This window comes from Spodoptera frugiperda, chromosome 9 (genome assembly GCF_023101765.2).
Source record: "Spodoptera frugiperda isolate SF20-4 chromosome 9, AGI-APGP_CSIRO_Sfru_2.0, whole genome shotgun sequence".
Lineage (NCBI taxonomy): Eukaryota > Metazoa > Arthropoda > Insecta > Lepidoptera > Noctuidae > Spodoptera > Spodoptera frugiperda.
In genome coordinates, this window is record NC_064220.1 from 8,489,609 (window position 1) to 8,510,162 (window position 20,554).

General features: G+C 35.0%; 1 protein-coding gene across 7 annotated transcripts in view; it reads right to left on the bottom strand.

Moving 5' to 3' along the window:
* The window catches only part of LOC118271185 (uncharacterized), a 132,257-nt gene that overhangs the window by 18,436 nt on the left and 93,267 nt on the right, over positions 1–20,554 (bottom strand). The gene's annotated exons all lie outside the window — the stretch shown is intronic.

The following is a 20,554-nucleotide window of genomic DNA, read 5'->3' on the forward strand; positions in this document are numbered from 1 at the left end:
AATACAAAGAACCCAATTCGTTACAAATTGCATATATTTCCTTATGACCCACAACTTTAAGATTTATGCGACCGAAGAGCGCATGTTCCTACGTCTGTTTGTATGTATGTGGACACTTATCTACTTTATTGTGCTCGGGTTAAGGGGAACTAGTTATTTGTAATGTATTGATAGTAACCTGTCAATGGACAAAGTGCTTGCGTACTTTACATCAGTTGATGTAGGAATAAAACTTGTTATACGTATTTTAATTGTTGTTAAGAAAATAAAAGCTGATTTATTGTACTGTGTAACTTCGTTAAGTGGGACCTGGATAAGTGAGAAACCTCCTAGAATTATTCATTTATAATATGCACAGAACACATTGTTTTATTTAAGAATTGCTCCTCTTTATCTGAATTAACCTCTATTAATGGAATCCTCAGTAAATGAAACAAATATTTATTGATACCTGGTTATCTGAGACCCAGATTACTAGAATACCTCTATAGGTAATACAAATATACAAGTAACTTGATGTCTCCCTTAACAAGGTTTCACTGTACTTGGTCATTGTTTATAGTAAATCAAATGTGGGACAATGATTCTAAAGGTATTTACTGCATACTTTCATATAACACAAAAACATTACAATGACTCCCTCTGGGACATTTTAGGTAGGTACATGGACCCAACAAAACTTGCAGATCAATCATATAAAGTATATAAAAATTGCAGTAAACATAAAGTACGTTTTAATGATTCTAGATGGCGCTGTTGTGTTTTTAAATCGCATCGCCCTGTATTGAAGCTTCACTTAAAATTGCTTTTCCTTTTACCTTACCAAAACAATTTTCATAATCTTTAATAGACTTTCAACCTTATTGTTTCTTTAATTACAGTAGACAATCCTTTAACAAATTTTAGGGTATCTTGATATGCTGTCCGCAAGCTTGCATCTTCTAAAGAACGTTCAACCCATATTGCGTACAAGGTAATTTATACCATAAATTCTTAAGCAGAGCGTGTTCTATCAATTGACTGGCCTTGTTGGTTAGACCGGTTGTTTTGATAACTAGCCGCCTTGGCACCGATAGACAAACGGCCGTGTTTTCACTTTTTATATAGATTATAGACTTTTTTGTTTATTTACGAATGGCAAGAACTTCAAAGATATTGTTGGTAAAGGCTTGGAATAATTACAAAGGCTTCTTGTGCGAATATAAATGTTACGATTTCAATGATAAGGTTGATTTTGCATTATTAATTGCAAATTGTTTAGGTTTTGTCTTAGTGGAAATTTCTGTCTAACTACTGTTTAAAACAACTATAAGTCAGGCAACAATACTTAGCCTTAATTTTTTTAGTCCATTTAAAAGAAAGTCCTAGATTCATACTAAAATTTATTTACAGAATATTTCAGTACACTCAAAACAAAACCTATAGTATATACACTAATGAAACAGTGTAAAATAATCCAGACACATGATATTTACCTACGGTGCGCATGCGCATACCATACAATTCAGGCCAATTTATTCTGAGTGCTAGCTTGAAAACGATTTTAAGCTCATTATTGTAGTAATATGCGTGCTTTGATTTATCACAACGCTTTGATAATTTTATTATCATGCATTTTAAACAATTTAAAGTATATGGATAGGCTTGATTATTCACGACCGAAATTCATAATTTTGGATTTTTGACATTAATTCTATTGAACTTCAGTCAAAAACCTACATCGAACCGGTGATTTCGGACGATAGTTAAACGCTTAGAGGACCCGGTAAGTACTCCCTTATAAGAAAGACCTTTAAAGTTAACACCGGTGTCTTTTTAGTAAGAAATGTATTGCAGATTGGTCTTTCGACTGTAAAACGAGTCAAATTTTGAATGATTAAAAAAAATACATTTTTAAATATGTACTTAGTTGTATCCATTTTACAATTTCTTACATGTTGATTATACAAAAACTGTCCTTTTTAAATACTTTACTTCTTTTTTCATTTACTATTTGTTACATGTTGATTATACATACATATTACATCATAGTGTAACAAATCATATTTGACTTTAAATTTTTGTCCCTGCTTTGGTTTTGGCTAGTTATCTAGACCGTATAATTAGCAATTGGCCACAGAGCCATATTTAGACTATAATAGCCAGCAATTGGGCAATGTGCGAGAGACATAAGATTGACGAAGATTTTTTTATCATCACATATGAAAAAAGTGATTGAATTTGAGGAAAATTTCTAAAATATCATGAGAACTTGAAACGTGTTACTTATTATTTTATCATGTTAATTTTTATGAGTATTCGACATTTATATTCCGATAAAAAAGTTTCTAAAAGCCCATATTTGTTACAATTCGGTTTAAAGAAATTTTATTTATTTTCACTTAAATAATGATGAGAAATCTACATCTTACAAAAATAACTGAATTACATTTTATTTTAAATACTAAATAAAATTTATTAAACACGATACAGTAATTCAAGTAACATAAAACTATCCAACTAGAATGCTATTACGAGTTATTACATAATGCCAGGCGTTAGAGGTCAAACTTATTAATCTATCATAGTATGCAATAATAACCTTTTATTGAGAGTCGGCGTCAGGTGTTTGGCATTGAAAATATTAAATAAACAAAATATTGTGACTTAATACGTGATCACGAGCCAGCCAACCAGTTTCTTATGATTATGAGGCATTAATTAATTATGAGCAATACTTTATTAACATTTATGATCGATTGTTCCGATCGAATATAAATCTAGTCATACCTGCAAGCACTGGTAAAATATACACAACATGTGAAACTAGTGTGTGTTTCCCATAAATTAAAAAAACGGTAGTGATTTTGAAATTGCAATCTATATCTATACTGATACATAAAGCTGAAGAACTTGTTTGTTTGTACGCGCTAATCTCCAGAATCACTGTACCGATTTGAATAATTATTTTTGTATTGGATAGTCCATGTATCGAGAAAGGTCATATAACACGCTACGATCAATAGGAGCAGAGCGGGTGAAACAGCGCGAAAGTAGCAGGTAAAATATATAGAGTACTCAGCACTAATTAAATTGACAAAGCTTACCGCATTAATACGATGACCTAATTACTGTAATAAACTGTGTCAGTAAAACAATGACAGACATTTTGGGGACAGTAGTTTTATGTAATCACACGCACACAATTTTATTTCTCCATTTATAAGTACTATTGATCCGGAGCTATGGATGACCAAGCGGGTTTACGAGGCTTCGGCTCGAAGCAGCAGTAGGAACGGGGATGGTTTTTAGTCAATAACAGTCTGACACTTGCCTCACCCAAGGCGGGAAAAATCGTTGGATAATTTTTCCCCCTTCATAAAAAAATGGTATACTATTAGCCCCTTGTTATATTATACTCACATTTTTTAATAGAACAGCACTCTTTAAAATATATCAACAGCCCGTGAGAGTCCACTGAATTATAAAAGTCCTCTTTAAAAGAGGAACTTGCCATAGTCTTTAAGTGTGGTAAGCGGGTTGAAGATCGCAGTTTAAAAGGTTTCAGGTTTATCAAAGAACACTACTGAAGATGTAATCCCGTCTTCAACTCTTACCGACACCCATTAGAAAAGTAGGAAGTGTAACTAATAACGCAACGTCACGAATTTTATCCCCGAAGAGGTAAGCAGAGGTGCTCATTACGACACGTAATGCCGCTATACAATGTACACCCACTTTTCACCACTTGTGTTATAAGTCCCATGTAATAGTGTAACAAATAAAATAATTATCCCATATTGCCATCTTCACACATCAACATCATAAAACTCACTATTAAAATTAATTCACTTAATACACACTCAAACTAACAAGATCTAAAATATATTCCCAATAAAATCTCGACACAGATTTACAAACAATCCGAATCATAATTTACCTAACACCCACGAAGCATGTGTGGTCTATAGAAGGATAGGACCACACAATGCTACAATTATTTCTCCCATTAGTTGGAGCTTTACAAGCATGCTCAACTAAAAGGTAGCAAATGAAAGTGACAAGCTCAGACAATGGGCTCGGAAACAATGCCTATTGTGACCCTTGAGCCATCAGTGTGAACCACGGAGAAGGATGAAAATGGATAGTTAACTCGTAACAAAAAGAAAACGACGGTAAACGTCATCTTGGTAGAACAAACCACACATCGTCTTGATTGTGGTCTTGAAAATTTGATACGAAATCAAAACCTTTTTCCATAGAAAAACTACAAATATTCGACTAAAGTGACAAAGTGAAATTGATTATTCAATCATTCCTTTTTGTCTGAAGAATAGGGTAGATGACTAATTTTTATTTTAATGTCCGTCTTGTAGATTATTTTAAAATATTAGACACGTATTTTTTATTTTCTTACGGAAACAAATACTTTCGAAGATATATCCATTTGAAATATCGCGTGACGTCACTTTAGAGTACGTTTTATACTCTATAGTGACGTAGTTAGCTCCCACTCCTAAACTTTGATTCATTTTATTTAAGTATTGTTATCATATACGACAAAATAAAAAAATACGTGTCTAATATTTTTTCATTACCTAACTGACGGACTAATTACATTTTTAATTTTCATACCCCGTCATCATCCCTATTAGGCATAAGTGGTTTCCAGAGCTCAATCTTATTTTCTATCACATTGCAATTTCACAAACCAGACCAAACGTTGAGCGAAAAAGTTGACTTATCCTAGCCTAGTGCACCCTCCATACTTTCATACTCCGTGACGTGAACTATGCGTTAGTTTGATGAACAAGAATTTTAAACTAGCACTAGTATTATGAGACTGTTATGCCTTTTACATGGGAAAGAAAAAAAGAAAATATAAAATACTGTAACCTACTGCTAATATCCCACGCTGGAATACTGTGAAATATTTCATAAACACGTACTTTGATACGTTGGAACATAAATATTCTTTGTGACTTGTATGTTATGATTTATGCATTTCATTTAATAATATATTTCCTTCATTGGTGAAGTATGGCGCTCATGTTTAAATGGTTTGTTAAATCTTTTGATTTAATGTGTCGTAAATAAGCATTGATGTCAAATTTCTTGTAAAATATGTATTTAAAAATGTTTAGCGAGCTATTGTTAGTTATGCAAATTGGTTAGATGATAACATCTACAATATCAAGAGTTATAGACAGAGTATTACTAGAAGAATGAATCTAGGGACCGATCATGATGGAAGACTTCTGCAGACGTCTTTCGCCTCATCTAGAGGATGGAAGAAAGTAAGCCAATTAAGCCAAAATCGACAACTAAGGCCTACTGTCCACGACCTAAATCAGAGGAATAAACTATTACATTTACATATATTTTTAAGGAGGGAACATCATGCGGTGTCTTTTCTCACCTCGGGCGAGGCGAAAGGTAGTGTCATATTCTAACTGACTAAAAACAACCCCACTCCTACTCCTGCCTTTCGACCCAGAACCTATTGCTTAGAACTCGTGACTATCACCACTAATTCAAAAGGCAAAACAGTTTGAAATAAAGTACCTACATAAATCAAAATGACGTCATATTCCCAATCTTGTCACTTAAAGCGATCAATGCAATTCAATGTAAAAAAAGAACATTATTCATATGTTTGACAAAACTTTGTATGACACATTGCACACATACTACAAGCCTGTTTTAAGTTATAGAAGGAAAAACAATTAAAAAGTATGATAAAACAAAAAGACATACATACATGGTAGTAGTCATGACATCATACCAACTTTTGTGGTGATTTGTTTAAATTCTTTACAATGATTATTGTAAGTAAGCGCATTAACATTGAGTTATTATTTAGAACTTACGGAACTTATAGAAAACCAAATTTTTAAAAGAGAGTATCCGTTTATTTTCAGTCATCACATGAAGCTGTTCCAAAATATTCTTATAATTTTGTAATACTGTAATAATGTAATGATATTGTTAACCTACTTATTGAAGAAGACCCATTTATGATACCTGATATACGTCTCTAGATTGATATCTACCAGATAGACTTTAAAACTAACCTAAATAAGCAAGTAGGTATTACCTACTTTAGTTTACCTCGAACAAAACTCATACCTATAACATCTTCGAAATCGACTAGAGACCACAAAGATTTATTTAATGTATCAAAAGGAAAGTATTCCATAATAATTCAAAGTCCAATTTCATAATCATTACTAACTTACTTCCTCTTCGTGCTAAAACACTAAATGACTCAAGATTTTCTTTGCCTATACATTATCATTATTCCAATGACTAACGCCAAAGAAAATCACAAGAGAATTTGCAAAAAACCGTTTGTACATCAGGAAAAACGTAAAAAACTCACAGTTTCCCATCAGAGTGGCGATCATTTAACATTCCACGCGATCTTACAGCCGTCATCTCTTCATTAGTCACACTTTTTTTAAAGAATCACTTTAGAACTTGTAACTGCCTGATCAAAAGCACTATTAGGTTCACTATAGACACTAAATATCACTGCACTATTGAATATTTTGTTCTTTCGTATGTGACGATCGTCCTGCGAGACAGTACTCGAGCAACTGTCGAAGCACCGAAGTGAAACAATATTGATAACACACGACGTTACGTTATCGTCCGCAGTTTATTAATCTGAATCAATTTGTTCGTGGAGACAATTGGCCGACGATTCCATGGGATAGGGGCGAGGGAGATTGAGTTGACCAGAACTGTTTGTTTCTCTTTCTAGCACTCAATTTGTTATAGAGACTTGTGTAAACTGGTGATTTTTATTCAAGGACAAATACTACTATCAAATACTGAAGATTTTTATACGGTAAAGATCGGAACCAAAATAGTTGTAAAGATGTAACCCCGATGCAGTGATTTTTATGACTAAAATATGACGCATACTATTGACAGTTAGCATTGCATTACGTGTTCAATCTACCTGAGCGAGGTGCATACCAGAAAATAGTGGGGATGCCCTTGATAGAGTGACTAGATGGCAAAAACAGATTATTTGTAATTGTGCAAAAATAACTCTATTATTTTTATTGAACTAAAGCAATGTGACCAGCTACAATGCCTACTTTGAGCCTGATAATGGACTGTTACGCATCAAGACAGAAGACAGATTATATCCTTTCCATAATGAATGAATAAGGAACTGTTTCAAACATGGCACCTTTTCATGGAACATTCTGGAACTTGAATCCGAACTCCTAAGGGCTCCAAAACTTCCCATATTAGTTTGTCAATGACTCAAAAGAACTGACACATTCTCAAGTTTCCAGACATTTCTAGAAATCTAGACATGTAATCTAGTCTTAACTGGAAAAGGGCGGATTGTGTGAGACCGGGAAAGAATCGTTATCTAAGGAATGTTCGAACAGCAATTTGAGTTCATCATCGTTTGATAACAGCAGTGGCCGTGTTTGCAGATGGAGATGATAAAATAGAGACAGGGAATCTAACTTTCGTTGCTATTCGATGTAGGTTTACGCAAATATTTTTGGGAATATTTTGAAGTATGTATTTATAACATTCTTAATACTCAAAGTGTTGGAAATCGGGCATGACGGTGATGTCTTTTGCCGTTATATGGTGCTATTAATTTTTTTATGGGATAAGCCGGTAAACCAGCAGACGTATTATCGGCTACACATGGATACCCGAAATACCAGAGGTGTTACAAGTTACCAGCCTTTTAGGGGTTAGGAATTTGAGTCTCTCCAATTCTCCAAGTCTCACCACTTACCCATTAGGGTATTGGAGAGATTGGAGAGGGGTAATCCATACATTCTTAGAGTTGTTGAAAAAATCTATGACTTTGACAAAACCATAACTTACTTGACTACTATAATACTGATTACTAAGCACATATTTTCCATAAAAGTAAACTGTACATAACATCCTCCAAAATACTCTTCTCTACTCGTATTTTATGTGTTGGTCGTTTAAGTTTATTTTGCATTAAACATGTTTGTAGTTAACTTCTTGAAAACTATATCTTAATTACAACATTTCTCTTCAATATTTTACGACCAACCTAATAGTACCAATAACTTATGTATATGCAAATAAGTATAGCAAATATCCATCTATAGTGAGATCAACGTGAGAGATAGAATCAATACAATCTAGATCTCGTATCTCCAAACAAGGATATCATAAATCATGATCATAATCATTACTATCACTCGTCGATGATCATATCTTTAATTAAAGGAAAGTTGTTTTACAAGTTTCAAAATTTGTTAGGTCGTTGAGTTTTTGAGACAGTTTTACGTAACACTATAATTGTAGATAGGTACATATTTATTGTTGCCACTTCTCACTTCTACTCTTGCCGTGGGCTTGAATGAATAAGGTATAGAGACTTAACAGTAATGTCTTTCAAGAAATGGAGAGATTAAGAGCAGTCACCCATCCAAAAATCGACTTCAACTGGCGCAGTTTCCCGGAGCTGCGGACAACCTAACAGGTTACCGAGGCTTCAGCTCAAAGCAATAGTAGGAATAGGGTGGATTTTTGTCAGTAAGAGTCTACACACTATTTCTCCTCTCCCAAGGCGGGAGAAGCCACTGGATGATTACCCCTCTTAAAAAAAATAAGCTAACGTAGATTACCTAAGATATTATTTGACTAAGATCAGAAACATCATTTAAAATCAACAGAAAGTCTTACTAATGGTAGTCACACACCACAAAGTTTAAAAACCCGTCTCTGTCATCAGAGCCCGGCCTGTATACACGGTAGCACGTCAAGCTACACTAATTTGTCAAACATCGTCAAAGGAATTTGAACTTTGTCTTATAAGTATAAAGTTGAAAATTCTGTTACATGTATTCTTAACCCTAAAATACATTGGGCACATGTTGTAGATTAGCTCCTGGAGTCACTGAAGCCCACCATCTGCTCACTGCCAAGGTTAAACATTTTCGGCGGTAGGGTTGTCACGTTAATGGTGACATTTTGACGGAAACGTGTTAGTTTGTAAAAAATATTGAGAGACGTAACATTTGGTAGTTGTGAACATGTTGTTCTGATTTGGTAAATTGATTGATTGGCTGGATGGGCTTATTTTGTTTTTATTTTTCAAGTAGCTGACGTAAAAAAAGTAAGATGTGATTATAGAACCTTTATATCTAGTGTTTTTTGAATTTTCTGGTAAAGATGAAACGAAACTTTATTTATTACCACGTAAATGCATTGTGCCCTCTGAAAAGACTTGTGTCAAGCGAATTTTCGGTCACTGTTGATTAGACAAATATTGTAACGGATCAATGTAATACAAGATAGGGACAACCCTAGCTAATAAAGATAACGCGGTCTTAGGAAGGGATGCTATACGGCTTATCCTAACACATATTCGGTTGTAGGGTTAAGCAAACATTTAACGTTTATGAACATTTTAGAAATATTAATTCATTATGAAATGAGCGTTAACATTATAAAGGATTCAATAGTCAGGATAAATATATTTAACTTTTTGTAGATCTCACTTTTTGGATTACTCAGATAGAGTGTTATTCCACCAGAGATGTGCTATGCTACGTTGCTGTGGATGCGGTTGGCTTCCACCAATCATACACATTTATGTATGTCACCGGAAAATAACAAGATCCGTAAGCTTATAAACTAGGAAGTTTATAAATTTTCTTAGGATTCTAAACGGGAGATAAATTGTATTATTTTACGTCGCACAATCGCATACCCGAGCTGCGCATCTTTCTCGTATAGCTAACTTGCGGCGGCGCTTCTCATAGCACATCTTACTTGTAAGGACTTTATTAATAAGCGACTAAGCAGTATCGTATTCATCATTATTACTCATAAACCTATTTTAGTAACATTTTCATTAATATCAACCTTCCAATGTCAATGTCAAAACTGTTTATTTAACAAATTATAAACTCAGCATTGCGTGGGAGTGCCTCATTTTGTTTACCTAGACCAGGGTTTCTCAAACTGTCGGCTCCATTCGTGGAGCCCTGTTAAAATTTCCAAGTGAGCGTGAATCCCTCTTACTAACTAATTAACTACCCCCCTAACACCTCCCAAGAAAATAAAGGTACCAAAAGAAATGTCTTTGGAATATTCAAATGCTGAGCGTGCTTGTTTCTTGTCGCAAATGGATTCAATGTTAGGATTAATTTTGGACAATTTTAACCTTAATTCTGACTTGGTACCAAGTCGATTTCTGTATTTAGTTTTTATCATGACCAGGTGTGAAAATTCACACTTACATAAGCCACCATTAAGTCTTTGACTGCCAATAGAAAACTGTTGAAGGCAAATCCTCCGCTAACGTCGGTCACCGGTGACCACCACGGCGTTCAATGTGTTAAGTAAATCTTGTCACCAACCCCTTGCTGTGGAATGGTGGACCCCTAAGGTTCACGTACCCCACTTTGAGAAACCCTGACCTAGACTGTTTGTTTATGTCTAGTCTAGGCAATATCACACAGGTGTACACACAGGTTGAAATTACTAAATCTATCCTAATTTTGAGTTTGTACATATTTGGTGAACATCATTATTGAGTTTGTCAACATGTTTAATGTGTCATCGTTTTAAATTAATTTTGTGTTACATACTGGCTTTTAGGCTATGGATAGATTTGCGTGGCATTTAGGATTCCTTTGAGTCAGATTACATCAAGGTATTTTTAAGGGAGAAAATTCATTAAATGTCTTCTCCCGCCTTGGGTAAGGCGAGAGAGTGTCAGACTCTTATATTAAGGTCTCACATTAAGGTATAAAACCAGTATAAACTGACCCGTTAAATGTGCGAAAAGATATTATAAAGCAAAACCATGATAAACTGGTTGTATAACTTCATGTGTAGTTGTTTTTAGCATTTACCGATTCAATATAAATATCGGAATAAATACTAAATACCTTTTGATTCTCCTCTTTTTAAGTTAAGATCTGTAATAGCAAAGTAAACAGAACATTTTTAACCAAAATGAAAACATGTGTCTTATACAAAAACTACTGAGAACTATCAAGTTTCATTATTTAAAAATGATAGCTCAATTTTCGTTAACAGCCAATGTAACTTTAAACCTTAACTCTTGAACAACACAGTTGAAATTTCATTGCAGTAGGTCATGTCATATTTGGTTTAAAAACCGCTTCATCCAACGAAACGTTAGGATTGAGTTACCCGTTGTTTTAAGGTTGGTTTTTGAACTATTTTTTTGTTAAAAAATGTGGTATTTCCTTTCAACTCATTTCTTATACTTACCATACTTTTATTTTTAAAGTGAAACTAATAATATTATTACATATTTGTTATATCACACTAATATTATAAATGTGAAAGTTTGTTTGTTTGGATGTTTGTCCATCAATTACGCTGAAACTACTAAACGAATTTTGATGAAATTTGGTATAGAGACAGGGTATGATTTGACTTGGGTAGGATACTTTTATCTCACAGGAACGCGGGCGGAGATGCTGGCAGAAGCTAGTTTCTTAAACTTATCACACCTTTATATTTATGGTGAAACTGATAATAATTTTACATTTTCTGTATTAAAAAGTAATGTAGAAACTTAAAAGGGAATGTACCTGAGGGTAAGGAAATAAACAGCTCCTATCTAGGAGCTTTACTCAGAAAAGATTACTTATACTGATTATTCTGTAAGACTAATTACCTGTTATATGTTGTAAGGTAATTTACCCATAGATAATATTGCATGTTATTACCCTAAATATACATAATTATGTGTAAGTTCAGGTACCTAGTCACTCCACTAGAAGAAAAGTCCCATTACCGTTTTCAGATTAACTTTAGGACGATCTAGACTTTATTGCACAATGTTAGTATTTTATAACCGAAATTGCAAAACATAGAACACTATACCCAACATTTCACACCCTAAAAAATAATCTAACAACTGACTAATTCACTTTCTAATAAACCTATAAAATCAATATGATTTCACACGAGGTAAAAATTCTAATAAAAACACACCTACCACACACTTAACTAAATAAAAAAAAAACAAAAATTTCGGAAAACCGCAAATTCTCAAAATGCGTGTGACCCACATTTTTGCGAAACGGCTTTGAAATGACGATACTGTGATGCAATCTTGTCACACGATATTAACTGACTGATAAGAAAATACTGCAATATGTATTGATAGCTTCTGAATTACGCATATTATAATATCATATGTATTGTTAATCATTACTGCTTTCGTTGGCCGAGTGGTATCGTGAATGATATGCGACTTTGCCGGGCATTGTGCAAATTTACTCGGGTTCGCTTAATTGCAAAGCTCGCTAATAAATATAAATAAATTTAAGTGCGACCTCCAACCTACCTGCTAAGCGGATAATATGTCAAATCTTATTACTATTACTTAACTATACTTAGAAGATATTGTATGAACGCGCTAATCTCTGGAATTTACTGGTCTGAATTGAAAAATTGTTTCGACTGCACGGTTGGTGCGGTGGCTGGGCAACTGGCTGCCGCGCAACGGGTAGCGGGTTCGATTCCCGTACGGAGCAACTCTTTGTGTGATCCACAAATTGTTGTTTCGGGTCTGGGTGTTATGTGTATGTGAATATGTATGTTTGTAAACGCACCCACGACACAGGAGAAAGTCCTAATGTGGGGCAACGTTTTTTAAAAAAAAGACAAAAAAAAAAGACAAAGACATTGTTTTAGCTGCAAAACATCATGCTACGATTAAAAAGAGTCGAGCAGAGCGGGTGAAATCGCGCCTGACTCATTAGTCACTTATACAATAATAGAGGAAGTCCATAGACGAGCAATGGACTGTCGCGGGCAAAAGCCCATCAAGAGATGATGATGGCATTGTTACTTACGATGATTTTTGAACTAATCCTCGGCCAAGCTATTTTTATAGTCGACTAATACTACATTATTTAAAAAAAAAACATTATGCGATATTATGTCTACAGCCAATAATAAACATGGTTGGCAATGAATCACTGATGCCACGGGCTATCCTGATGACTCACAGGCCAGTCATTCGCGGTAAAACTATGGTTATTTGATAACAACGCGTAACATTGATAAGCAACGAGTGTTAAAGTGTGATAAACGTGGATTTTTATTTTTTTTGAGGTTGAATTTGATAAGGTTGGATTAATTGGACATATTTTTATTGAATTTTACAGTTATTTTTTTGGTGTCATTGAATAAAATGGAATAATTTTGAAATGTTTATAAACATTATAGAGTTTACATCATCACATCAAGTGCCTATAAGCGGCCACTGCAGGCCAAAGGCCTGGCCTAGGCTATTCACGTGAAGAGAAGGTTTTGGGCATTATTTTGCATGTTCATAGCCCATCTTACTTGCACAACTACATAGGTATGTGCTAGTATCAGTATGCGGTAGTATCAGTGGAAACGGTCACATAGTTTCACAGCTTACCTATTGTATCTTCGTAGCATAGCTACATAGCACATCTCTGGTGTAAAAGCACCCCGACAACATTACGAACAAAAGCGCTTGTGGTGTATTATTTATTTTTATTTTAAAGTTATTAGTACCGAAGTGATACAAAGGGTCCTTGCAATAAATATAAAGACCGCCATAAAGGGTGGACAAAGGGAGTTCGATGACTTGATCAGGGTTCGATTCCAAGGTGATTGTGTACACGTCATTGTTGGTAACATTTATTAAGGTATCCTTACTTGAGAGTTATTTAAGGGCTTGATTTACTTGTGTAAATGATGAGTGTTTGTAAAAGAATAATAATCATATAGGAAATACTTAAGACGTTAAACAGATTTTTCCCATTTTTTGAGGGGGGAAAATCTTCCAATGAATTCTCCCGTCTTAGGCTAGGTGAGCAGGAGTATCAGACTCTTATTGACTAAAAACCACTCCGTTCTTACTCCGACTTCTCGAGCCGGAGCCCCGGTAAACCTAGGTAGTCCGCAGCAACGTAAATAGGTGCAGTAAAATTTCAAGGTACGTTGACGTGACGTGGAAATTCATAGGCCGTTGATATTTTAAAAAATCTCGTATCAAATTAATTATTATGTTATCGGCTTACTCACATAAATGTTTGACGAGGAACTCGACTAGTTTTAAGCTCATATTCATGAGCAGCATGCGCGGCACATGACGCGGCGATTGTCGCGCTGCTACTCTAGAGTAAGCTAAGCCATGCTAGAGTAGCAGCGCGACAATCGTAATTTAGTATGTCTCACGAAAGTTACAATAAAATCTCGTATCGTATATCTATTGTACCATGTAACCGCACTCGACTCAATGCACTGACCCTATACACCTGCCGACCTTGCATCGCCGCGAGCTTAGAACATATTGTTACAAAACTTGTTTCGTGTTTATAGTTTACAGTTCGTACTCAAATGAGCTTAGCGTTATTGTCTAGTATTGTTTTGTAATTGGGATAAGAATATTTGTGCAACAAAAGATGTTTAGAAGTCTGTTTTGAGTACTTAGGGGATCTAAGTGGGTACTTATATGTACCTATTTAGTGTTTATAATAACTTTCGTGAGACATAATTAATTATTACGTTACTCGGCTTACTCACGTAACTGTTTGACATGACTCGACTAGTTTCAAGCCATGCTAGAGGCTCATATTCATAAGCATCATACCACGACAGAAGATGAGTCTCTAGCAAGCCGATATTTCTAAACTCTACCTATATAAAGTTTAAATTAGAATATTGCAACATATCCCCAATAAGCATACATACAATTACCTATATTATAAACACACTATATCAATTAAGTCTAAAAAAAATTAAACTATATTTAAAAGAAAACCATGACTCATATACTGCCACTCTAAATTAGACCGTATACGTATCGTTTTTATTATCATAATTATTCAATACAAATACAACAGGTAAATACATAACATAGTGACGTCACGTGTCACGGTCACACTTTACTAAGAAGGTTGACTCATACAATATTATGAAGTTATTGTGAAATAAAAATGTCTTCTGAGCATAATATTTGAGATTCTCACAAAGTGAAATATCAATGTCGCGATCTTTATTTATGTATTGGAAGAATTAATTCAGCCGTTTCAAATATTTTATGCAAAGATTTAATTATCTCCATATATTTTACCGAGTGGTTGCAAGCAAAACTTCTGAATTTGGGAGAGCCATTTTTCAGCACGAATGAGACCGGCTCGAACGGAGTGATCACGGCCTTATCCAGAAAACCGACGTGAAACAACGCTTATGTTGTATTGTCGGAAATGTGTAACGCCTCTGGTGTTTCGGATGTCCATGGAGACGGCGGCGATTGATTTACCATCAGGGGATCTGTCTGCTCGTTAATCTGTGTTATAACATATAAAACTGAAAACTGCCTGGTTAGGGGTCTCACTTTAGCTTTACGCGGATTAGCTAATTCTTTTTCAATTTGAAAGTCAGCAATGTACTTGTAACTCCTCTGGTATTTCGACTAGATGCGTCGCAAAGGGCTCCTATTACATGAAACTCATAACATAACTGGTGAAACGATGTTACATTGCGTCTAGAAATGTTATGACGAGGTGTTATCTACTAAAATCTTCAAGTGCTTGTACCAGAAAGGTCTTTATCATCATTATCATAACTATATAACTATTGTAAACATACTTTCGATCAACACAATACAATAGCATGTACAAGGCCGGACCAAACCTTTTCAAGGTACTTTACAAACGGCCCAGCTTATCAGATGTTACAAAATCATCTTTTGTTCTGTTTATTTCAAAAAGGCACTATGTACTTAAAGGTACCTAGAAAATATGGAAATAAGAAGTCTCTAGGGTACTTAAACCTCTTCTGTATTGAATTTCTTCCAATATTTTTTTTTTGCATTTTATGAAGTGTGAATTAGAAAAACACACACAAACACACACACAAGTGTCATAAACATTGTTACACAAATAAATAAAAGGCTCTGAGGGATATTTCACAGAGACCAGACAGCACCGCTCTTTGATAAAACCTGGACTTTTTAAATAGTAATTTCCAACCGACTTATCAGGGTAGAGATCATAGTAGGAGCCGGATGGTTTTTAGTCAGCAAAAGTTCGACACTACCTCTCGCTTCACCCAAAACGGAAAAGTTATTGGATGATTTCCCCCCTTAAAAAAGGGTAGAGATCATGGTAACATCTCTTATGCAGAGACGGATAGACCATTTAATCCGATATAGTCCATCAGTAGTGGGGGCTCAATGAACCAACTAAACCACTTTTAAACCAAAATCAAGTAAAACTAAGCTTAAATAAGGCCATATCAACAAACATAAATTATAGCTACACATTGTAAACAATACAATTTCCGTCCTATTTACCGTACGATCATCCGCGCAATCTGCGCGCGCGCATGTTTGTTGTACAGTTAGCGAGGCACGTTTTGTTTGGTACTTACATAGAAAGGTTCCATGTCTATAATAACTTAACATCACGCCTGTTCTATCACGAAGAAATTGAACTAAATCTTTTTGTTAACCTACTTATTACGACCAGGAGTTGCGGGCGACCTAGCGGGTTACCGAAGCTCCGGCTCGAAAAGCAGGAGTAGGAATGGGATATTTTTTAGTCAGTGAGAGTCTGACACTCCTTTTCATCTTACCCGTGGCGAAGGAAGTCACTGGATGTTTTCTCTGCCCTCAAAAAAAATCTACTTATTACGAAGTGCCTTAAGTCGTAGTAGTTCGGAGGTATGAAGCCTGAATGAGACAGTTTCCCAATTTATTTGTACTCTCTAAAATTTTTAGGCATCATGGATATACAGTAAAGGAAAACATCTTGAAGAAACATAGTAATAAACTTTTAATTAGTCGTAGGCTGCGTAGTCTCCGTCATCCTACTGACTTCTCCCGAGGGCGGAGCCCTCCTTCTCCATGTGAGAAGAGGCCTTATCTCAGCAAATGGCACTTACAGACTGTTGATAATAACACAAAGACTCATACTTTACGTTACAAAACATAATGTAACATGTTTGACGAATATTTAGCGATACACGCGCAGCTGTAGCACTGAGCTACTGAACACACCATGGTTAGCACCTCATGTGTGTTTCTAGGGCATCGTAATATGTCCACAAGGTTCATTTTATTAAGGCACAGAGCACTGAAGTCAACAACAGAGTTTCAACTTTATAATTAAAGGTATTGAGTTAAAAATCTAATAAAAAATTGGGAGATTGGTGTAACTGATGTTACGTTGTTAGTTTACAACATTGTCTTGAGGTTTTTGTTTTCAATGGGTACTTGTTAATTATTATGTGTACATCTAAACATACGTATGACGTCATATTGGTTTTATAAATGGTAAGACAATGTTCTTACTTGATAATAACGCCACACACCCAAGCCCTAAGCTACTGGGAATAAAGTTGAATTTCAAATGCATTTATTATTTTCTTGACTACAATGAACCCTATTTGAATTGAGGTTCTCGTACTAAGCATTTGCCTTTATTTACAGTCGAACAACGCTATACACAGAGAGTACTGACCAACCTTAATACTGAATTAAAGTTAAACCTTGATACAAATTGCATTAATCCATTCAAACTTAAAAAAAATCATTGTGATTTCCGAATCCCATCCTTCAAATCGAACCACCATTGTAAAATCAACATTATCCACGCAGTCATAAAAGATTTAATCAACAATCGAAACCCTATGCGCATACGCATCTAAACGCATCACTCGAACAAATATACATAACAATAAACAATAGGTTTACAACACATTAGCAAGGTCAACGGCCTCTTTAACACCCATAATAACCAGGCTATAAAACCTGCAATAAAAACGCCAATAAACCTATGGCCACAATAGCCCTTTGAGCCTTTGAAAAGGGCCAACAGCGCCAATGCGTTGGCAGGAAGGGCCGGAACTCAGGTACTGCTTCCGGTTTGTATGCATTCAAATCTCGAATGCGATTGACGGTAGATAGCCGTTTTTATTGGTAAATTAGTTATGGTTTGAATAGCTGGTATTGAGTCAAGCAACGTAAAGAGGTTATTTTCAATCAAATTTGAACTACTTCATAAAAACTAAAGGTATGTATTAGGACTAAAATCTTCCAATAAATTATTCCACTATGTACTCTATACTTAGGTACCGTACTAAGATTATTTAGGCATTGCAGACAAATGGTGAAGGATAAAAATCGTAAGGAAACCCGGACTAATAATTTCTAAACATAAGTTTGAAACCGCCAAACTGCATTGCGCAAGAAACCACCACAGATGGGGCCCAGTAGAGCTAATGCCTGATCCGGAGCTGCGAACTGCCTAGCAGGTTTCCCGGGGCTCTGCCTTAAAGCAGTAATACAAAAGTGGTAGTTTTTAGCCAGTAAGAGTCTGACACTCCCACTCGCCTCGCCCAAGGCGGTAAGTAAACGGATGATTTTTCCGTTTTTAGTTATTTTTATTGACTTCATTCAGAAATAAAGTTCTTAATTCTTTCTTCTATACATTGTTTTCTGTTCTCATCAACTTTATCATCGGTAGTGGAGTATCACGGGCACTGTAACTAGAACTATGAACCTGCATCGTCTAGACCGTTTTTTCATAATCTTCACGCTTGGCAGGCGTTACAATTTAAGTTATATCAGAGATCGCTTTTACCTGGTTTTTATCAAATAAGTTTTATTATTTAACAACTATGTTAATTTTCAACTTACTGACATACTAGCTTTTGCCAGCGCCTTCGCCCATGTTCCCGTGCGATAAAAGTGGCCTACGTGTCATTCAAGACAATAATCTACACCAGTTCTAAATTTAATCTCGATTCCTTCAGCTGTTTTGACGTGAAGGAGTATCAAACAAACAAATATTAAAAACTTTCACATTTATAATATTTAGTAGAATGAAATTAGCTACGTATATTTCAATACTATTGAACCATTTTCAAACAAAATTATTAGTAGCCCGCATGAGTATAGTTTCGAGCAAAACCTCGACATTTTAACATTAAAATAATGAACATAACTAATTGAATTATAAACTCATTTGCACTAATATAGCAACAACTGCAATTACCATACTTGTATGGAAATTCAGCAAATGAACTCTACCAGCTAGTGAATAAAGTCCAAAATGGAATAGTTTCGGATAATAGTTTCATATTGATAATTTAGTATTAATTAGGCCACATCAAACTAATTGGTTGGTGAATTTGTTTTGCATTGCTAGAGAAATGTTAAATGGAAATTATTATTTGTTAATAGATTAAAGCTTTGACTCAGACCGAAAAAAGAGTTTATTAATGTAAACGTTTAATTGTTCTAAGAAGTCTGTTTCATTATGTTGTTAATTAATTAACTTGTTAATTATATTCACAGGTCAGTTATTAAATATTTTATATTATATTATTATGTATTAGTCGCGGCAGACTAAGAAAGATCTCCGGAGCAGGTCTATTAAGAGGACCCGATGCCCCTTACAGGTGTAACAACGGGGTGTTTTAGTGAGGTAAAAATTCCACACTCCCTAGTCTTTTATCCCCAAAAAGCTAGACGCCTATTGAAAGTTTCACCCCGTCATAAGAAAAAAAGGCTAAGAAAGATATGTCGGGATGTACTAGACTCTTATGAAAAGGATTGACCACAGAAAACTCTTCGAAGAGACGAGTGGAAGGAAAATAGGGAGGCCTTTGCCCTGCCGTAGGACGAGCATGGCTGATAATAATAAATCATAACACTAGTTTAAAAAAATAATTGGGATTGCCTATATATGATAGTTACTACAGGCACTTACTACAGATTGTTCTAAAATATTTAGTAAAAATACAAAATATTTTTGCAAATAAAATAACATTTAAACTGTCCCTCCGACTATGATACTCATGTCTAGTCCTTGAACTGATTGATAAAGGAATTGATAACAGCCGTCAGTGTAGACACGGTGCGTTGATTGGGTATCAATTGATAAGTAACGATTACACTGCATGGGGTATCTGTCAATTGATTTACGATTTATGTTGGTAAATACATATTATGAGTAATTTATTTTTATTAGATTTAGTGGGAATTGAGACAAATATTTTTGGACTTTTTTTTCATTTAAAGGCGAAATGATAAGTGGAGAATGCTACACTACGCTAGTTTTATCTATAAGTGGGTCTATATGAATCTATTTAGTTAACTTATTTATGTTTTTTTTAAGGGAGGAATATCATCCAATGACTTCTCCCGCCCTAGGCGAGGCAAGAGGGAATGTCAGACTCTTACTGACTTAAAAGCTCTCCGTTCCTACTCCTGTCCATCAAGCCGGGACCTAGGTGAACCCGCTAGGTAGTCCGCAGCTCCGGATTAGAACTTATTTATGCTTAGAAATACAAATCAATAGGTCAAAAAAATAAGTTTTTCAATTCTAGTTTAAGTATTCTAGACATATTTGACTGCTAGAATTCCGTACTTCATGTCTTTAGTACCTACTTATTTGATTCATAAACATTTCTCTAGTGAGTCAAACAGACAGGGCGTCATTTAACAATAAATAACATTTTTTGTACAGAAATAAATCACGTCATCCCACATACTAACATTTAATGGTAATAG